Here is a 6,000-nt window from a genome sequence, read left to right as displayed (position 1 = left end):
GTGCTCACTCACTCCCCGAGCTCAGCACAAGGCACTGGACAGCGCTGCTCCGGCTCAAGGCTGGCTCTCAGGGAAGGTGTGTTAAGTGAATGAATGGATGCGTGCGAAGCAGAATAGGAAGGGCAATTTTCTTTATTTTCCAGGAATTCAAAGTTGACCAAGCGCCCTTTTGGATGCCAGGCACGAGGCTGGGCCCTGCAGGGGTAGAGGGTGAGGGGAGGACACAGATGATCATGATGTGCTCTGACCACCCCGCCCCCCAAGGAGCGCTCAGCACCCCGAGGAGGTGGAACCCATCTCTCTCTTTCCTCCCCGCAAATGCACCAGTTCTCCAGTGATCCTACATGCTTTTTTGCCTCTCTCCCACGCTAAACCCGGTCACGCGGGGCCTGAAGGAGGGGGACCCAGGCGGCTCCCTTCCCCGCATGCAGCGCGGCCGGTCCTGCCCCTCCCGGCCGCCCACAAAGCTGCAGCGGCGGCTGGAGTCCTGCGCCCACCGCCCCCACGCGTGGAGCCCCGCGGAAGACTCCGCTCACTCCTGCCTCGGCGCCGCTCCCCTCCCTGGCACCAGGGGGCGCTGCCGCCCCGCGGTCGTCGCCATGGTCACCGCTGGCGGCGGAGTGGGGTTTACGTAAAGGACGCAGCGTCCCCCGGGGGGCGGAGGCGGCCTTCGCGCCGGCGCCGGCGCCCTGCGGAAGCGGCGTTAGTGAATTGGGGCCTTGGGGCGCCCAGGATGGAGGTGGCGGTCGCGGTGGCGGCGGCGGGCCGAGCCCTGCGGCTGGCTGGAGGTAAGGGGGGCCGCGGGCGCGGCGGGCCGGGCCCCGGACTCGGGCGCGGTGTGAGCGGTGCGGCAGCTGGGCAGTGTCCAGGGCGCGCGGTGTGGCAGGTGTGAGATCCGTGGAGCCCCTGGCGCCAGTGTGGGAATGGTGACACCCGTGGCACGGGCGTGGGCAGCGTGGGTCTGGCACAAGCAGCGTGGTTTTCCCGGCACGGGTGTCAGAAGACTCACCCCCACCTTGTGCGGTGGTGGCTGCCCAGGTGTGAGGCGGGCGCAGCCCTCAGTGCAGACTGATGACGGGCACAACACTTGGACTGGTTCTGGAGTGGCGGTGGGCAGCCTGTGGGCGCATGGTGGTGCCCCTGGCAGGGGTGTGAGGAAGTGCTCTCATTACTAAGGTGTCGGATGGTTCTGGCCTTGACATGGTCTGGAGTGATGGTACCCGGGGCTTGAAGAATTTGTGTCCTCAGCATGGCAGGAGTTCCTAGCGTGACTGTAAGAAATGGCCTTGGCACAGCGTGGTGCCGGGGCAGCCTGGCCCTGCGAGGGGAGAATCCATAGCCCTCAGACCCTGGTGGATGGGAAGGGTAAATGCCCATCCTCCCACTGTGGTGATGATGAGGGGCATTGCCTCGGGCACTGCGGGCCCACCTTTAATATCTGTTGGGTACACTGGACTGAGGAAGGCAGACAGCTGAGAGAAGGTTGGTGTCCTTTATAATGGACGTGAAAGAGCGATGCCTGGAGATGCTTCAACCCTGAGGACGCTGTTGGTGACCCAGATGGAGACCTGTCCTAGCATTGTCCTGGGCTCATGAATTCATCCAGCTTTGGGGAGGAGAGGAGAGGTGGACAGTTCTCAGCTCTTCTCACTCTCCCTGAACATGCGTCCCGAGGAATGTGCAGGGCTGAGAGGTGGGCCACGTTGGTGGGCGGGGGGAGGTGTGTTGCTGCATCCATCCGTAGTTCCCGGGCCCTGCCTTTTCCTTCGCTCCTGGGTGTCTGGGAGTTGCCTCTCTTCTATGACGCTTGGAAGCCTTTGGGTCCAGAGGCTCATTTGGGTGATGTTTGAAAGACGAGTCTGCAGCCACCAGGAGTGTGCTAGGATTGCGTCTGCCCTCACCAGTCCTTTGAGAAGCAATGGGCGAGGGTCACAGTCAGCGTCACCTGTGTTCTACTTCACAGAAGGGCAATTTACGACCCCCAGAGAAGTCTTAGGATGTGGGGGACTTTGTTAGGTCTTTGTGGCTCTCTTGGGGATAGAATAATAAATGAGGCCGGGCCTGGAGAAGACCTTTAGGAGTCCAGAAAGACCAAGTTGAGGGTATGGGAGACTAGGGTGGGGGTGGCAGCTCACTTGCCAAAGTGGGTGCTTGGAGATGCTGCTGAGGTTCCTCAAAGCTAGAGGTTGTCCAGTGCGTACGGAGCCAGAAAACTTGAATTCCAGCCTTGCCTGTGTGACCTTGAGCAGGTGACTTTATCTCTCAGAGACACATCAGAAGGTGGTCGCAGAGGATGAAAGATGGTGCCCATGGAAACCCTTTGTGAAAGGCTGTCCAAAGGTCAGGGATTATCATCAGGTAAAGAGACCAAGGCAGGAGGCAGAGGAAATGGAGGCATGGAATGTGATTGGGGAGGAAAGCAGCCGGAAGGTCGAGGGCCTGTCATAGGGAATTAGAGGCCCTGAGCGTAAGGGCTCCTGGTGGGGAAAGTGGGATCTGTTGACACTGTGAGTCAGCTGCCGAGCAGGAACCAGGCCCCAGGGCTCCCGAGGACTGTCCGAGCATGGCTGCAGCAACTGTAGCATCCTGCAGGAGTGGCCAGAGCAAGAGGGAGCGCTTCGCCGGGGCTTGCAGACGTGCCCGTGGCCGCGCAGGGCTGGGAGGTGTCCTTGGCTGACAGATCTGGGGTACCTGGGTGGGAGCGAGACTTGGAAGTGTGCACTTTCTCTTGAGAATTTCCTTTAGCTCTGGGTTCAGAGGATGGGGGTGGGGAGAAGCTGCATCAGAGTTTTGGGGGCTGTGGCCTGGAGAGAGCCCAGTGGGTCAGAGTCACCAGAGGGATGCAGGGCTGGGTGGTCCTGTGAGCGAGGTTGAGGCTGGTTGGCAGGAGGCTGGGGCCCATGGGGGACGCCCTCGGATACACGGGGCAAGGAGAAGGGGTGATGGGCACCCTCATAGGGGGTCTCTGAGGGCAGACAGGTGTAGCAGGAATTCCCCAGGACACGGGCCCACTTCTGCCTGAAGGGCCTTCCCAGGTGGAGAAGCTGAGGGTGGCTGCCAGTTGCTTTACTTTCTGCCACTGGGGCCTAGTTCCTGATAATGGGCTGCAGAGCCTGGATTACATACCCCACGGCTAGAAGGCTTTGCACTGGAAGGCCCGATTCCGTGAACCCAGGCCCGGTTTCTCCAGCATTCCATGTGAGTGTCTGCCTTAGACAGCAACCCATTTCACGAGCTTGGTCCCGAGGCAGAAAGTTTTTGTCCTGTGTCCATGCTGCAGTGTCAAGCCACAAAGGGAGAAAGAGGACACGGCCCCCCAGGCCCCTGCCCAGGGGTTGCCGCCTGGACACTGCCTGGCGCTGCAAGCGCCTCCTCGGCTACTCGTTCCCGGGTCATCCGTGGGGCTTCCGAGGCCTGTCCCACGTGCTCCTGGGCCCCTTTGGCTGCCTCCCCAGGAGTTGCCAGCACTTGAGCTCCTGCTTGGAAAGCTCTCCTAGTGCAAGTCCATTAAGAGGAAGCCTCCGGCCTCCCTGATGTGAATATCCCGCATTCACATCCCCTCAGCTCACCCACCACACCTCCGCCTGTTTGTTCTGACTTGTGGCTCAGCCTCCTGGTTTGGGGACCCAGGAGCCACCCCTTTGCAGCCACCCCTTGCCATCTGCTTGGGATGCTGGGACCCTGCACAGCAGAGCTGGGTGGCAGGCAGGGCAGCTCGGAGACGTTGACAGGAGGAATTGGCCTCTGTTTCCCAAAAGTAGAGCAGGGCTTTCTTCCGAGTCCTCAGGGTTTGAGGCCACAGGGAGCCCAGCCAGGTCACCACCACCCCTCGTCGTGCTGCACAGCTGCTGACTTTGAGCAGATGCCAGCGGGGGCAGGGGGCTGGTAACACAGGAGTGGCCATCGAGGGCAAGTGGCTGTCTGGAGCTGAGATTGTTTTCAACTCTGGTCCTCAGTCCTATTCCTATTTCTTTGTCCGTGTTTCTCCAAAAGTTGCTTAACTCAGCTCCTGGCAACCTTTCCTTCCTCAGCCACCTCACACATCATGGTGCCCAGCAGCTCAGCTTCAGGGGTGCCAGGGAATCGGGCATCTTTGGACAGAGGCTTCCTGGGCCACAGCTGAAGGCCCGGACCCTCCCCGCAGTCCCTCTCTCCGGGACCAGAAAGGGATCCCCCCTTAGGGTTTAATCGCCTGTTGGCCCACGTTCCATCTGAGTTCAGTTTCTCCCTGGAATAGCTTTACATTACACTCTAGTGGACCGGGTGAGTGGCGCTGGGGAAATATCAACGAGCGTGCGGTCAGAGGACGATAAATCTTTTAGAGCCGTGGAGCCCAGGACATTGTGGGATGTGGTTACATCTCAGTGGGTAGGGCTAAAGACTGTTAATCTTGATTTTCCTTTTTCCTTTCTGCTACTGACTTTGGCTGGACTGGATCTCCCTGGGTGGACAGGACACTGGGTGTGTAGGCGAGGAGGATCCAGGAAAGCCCCTTCCCTGTGGGGTCCTCCTGGCTGCTGAGGGGTTCCAGGGAGGTGATGTGGAGGGGAGTGGTTTGGCCACAGGTGAGGGCGGTGGGCAGGAGTGCCCAAGTCCTCTGCAGGATCACGGTGGAGACGGGCAGGGGTGGGGCTGTCGTCACTGCACGGCTGCCGGGCGATTGCACATGTGCAAAGCCGCGTGTGCCCGTAAGCAAGCGTTTCTGTGGGAAGTGAGGGCTGAGGGGGTGTGGAGCGCCTGGTGGCGGGGGAGCTTGTGGGCTCCTGTGTCTGGCTGGCCTGGTGTCAGTGGGTGTGTGCAGTGGGGTGTTGCTGGGCCCCACGAAGCAGGAGAGAACTGTGGGAGTCAGGGGGAGGTCTCCTTCCAGCTCCAGGAGGGTGAGTTTAACGTCTCCATGTGATTCTTACGAGAGCAACCTTTCTGCTTTCTCAGTATTCCTTAGAAGGACGCCCAGGCTGGGGGTGTGGCTCTGTGACGCCCATATGTACTCACACACGCCTGCTTCCACCTCCTCCCCAAGCCCACTGGGAAGTCAGCCGGAGACAGTCCGCCTGGGTGTCAGAAGAGAGCACTGTAGCCCAGAGGCCTTACGACTTGGGACTCTGAAGTCAGACTCGAGTTTGAATCCTGCTATCTCTTTACACCTCAGTTTCCCCATCTGTAAGATGGGGACAGTAAAACCTCCCCCAGGGGTGGTTGTAAGAATCCCATGCCTGACGAGTGGAGAGATCATGATGGAGGCAAGCATGTTCGGTTTATGTTTTTGCTCCTGCAGGCAGGATCTTTTCCACAGAAAAGCAGTTACATCATCATCTGCATACATTAGCAGCAGGGGAGATATCATAGGTCATGTCCCTTTTCTCGATAAAGAGAAATTAGCTCCACCCTACCCTTGGCATGGATGGAATCTGGCCTATCTGTTAATAGAATCACATCCAAGATAATGTGTTGGCCCCTGGGGAATGGTTCCACTCCGACTGAGTCAATAGTTATTTCTTGAGCACCCACCGAGGGTTGGGGTCAGTGAGGGCCATGAAGATGAAGTGGACACACTAGTGCCTCTACGGTATAGATTTGGGCATTCACAATCTATTGAGAAGATATGAGATGGACACAGAGGTCTACGCTGTAACGTCAAGAGGCGGGTGCTACCGGCGGTCAAAGGAGATCAGGGGAGACTTAAGTGGTGGTGACCTTTAACCTGGGCCAGCCAGGTGATTGTAGAGGAAACGGCAGCAACAGGGGATATGGCTGGGAAAGCGAGGGGCTGACCGTTTGTGGTCTGGCTTGACTATGGGCGCCGGAAACGGAAGTGAGGAAAGGTTGAAATCGTGAGCTGGGGCCAGCTGGGTCCCCAAGAGCCACGACAGCGAGGCTGAAGGTTTGGCCCGTGAACGTGGGCAGTCACTGAAGTGTTCTGAGCGAGAGCCTGGCAGCCGGTGCCGGCGGGACCCGGGGGCAGGAGTGGGGAGGCAGCTGGTGTCTCGGGCGGGTGCCGGG

General features: G+C 59.4%; 1 protein-coding gene across 2 annotated transcripts in view; it reads left to right on the top strand.

Annotated features, from left to right (window-relative positions):
* Positions 1 to 662: 662 nt before the first annotated feature.
* DAGLA (diacylglycerol lipase alpha) overlaps positions 663 to 6,000 on the top strand; it is a 61,955-nt gene continuing 56,617 nt past the window's right edge. The window contains exon 1 of one of the 2 annotated variants that reach the window (XM_060158994.1): positions 663 to 788. The gene's annotated coding sequence lies outside the window, so the exon portion shown is untranslated. The remainder of the gene's footprint in view (positions 789 to 6,000) is intronic. The other variant, XM_060158988.1, reaches the window with a different exon arrangement.

The sequence above is a fragment of the Lagenorhynchus albirostris genome, chromosome 9 (assembly GCF_949774975.1).
Source record: "Lagenorhynchus albirostris chromosome 9, mLagAlb1.1, whole genome shotgun sequence".
NCBI lineage: Eukaryota > Metazoa > Chordata > Mammalia > Artiodactyla > Delphinidae > Lagenorhynchus > Lagenorhynchus albirostris.
This window is presented reverse-complemented; position numbering and strand designations above follow the sequence as displayed.